This window comes from Chinchilla lanigera, unplaced genomic scaffold, assembly GCF_000276665.1.
Source record: "Chinchilla lanigera isolate Chin_1 unplaced genomic scaffold, ChiLan1.0 scaffold00042, whole genome shotgun sequence".
NCBI lineage: Eukaryota > Metazoa > Chordata > Mammalia > Rodentia > Chinchillidae > Chinchilla > Chinchilla lanigera.
This window is the reverse complement of record NW_004955443.1, coordinates 14,413,279-14,413,595: the sequence shown is the minus strand read 5'-3', so window position 1 is coordinate 14,413,595 and position 317 is coordinate 14,413,279.

The window sequence follows — 317 nt, the reverse complement described above, 5'->3', positions numbered from 1 at the left end:
CCCTTGGGGAAAGTTATTCTGGCTCCTTGGCCCCTGTGGTAAACCATAGGGATAGTAGCACATAAATTCTAAACTATCCTGTTTAAATTACAGATTTTCTAGTCACACATATTTCCTGTTAATTCAATCTTCCTACCAAGGTAAGAATACATTTATATTGCATGGGAATAAAGATACAAGTTTTGAAAAAAAATCATTAGACAAAATTAAAAAGTCAGGTGTGGTGGCGCATGCCTGTAATCCTAGCTCTCAGGAGGCTGAGGCAGGAGGATAGTTGCAAGTTTGAGGCCAGCCTGAGCTACAAAATGAGTTCAAGA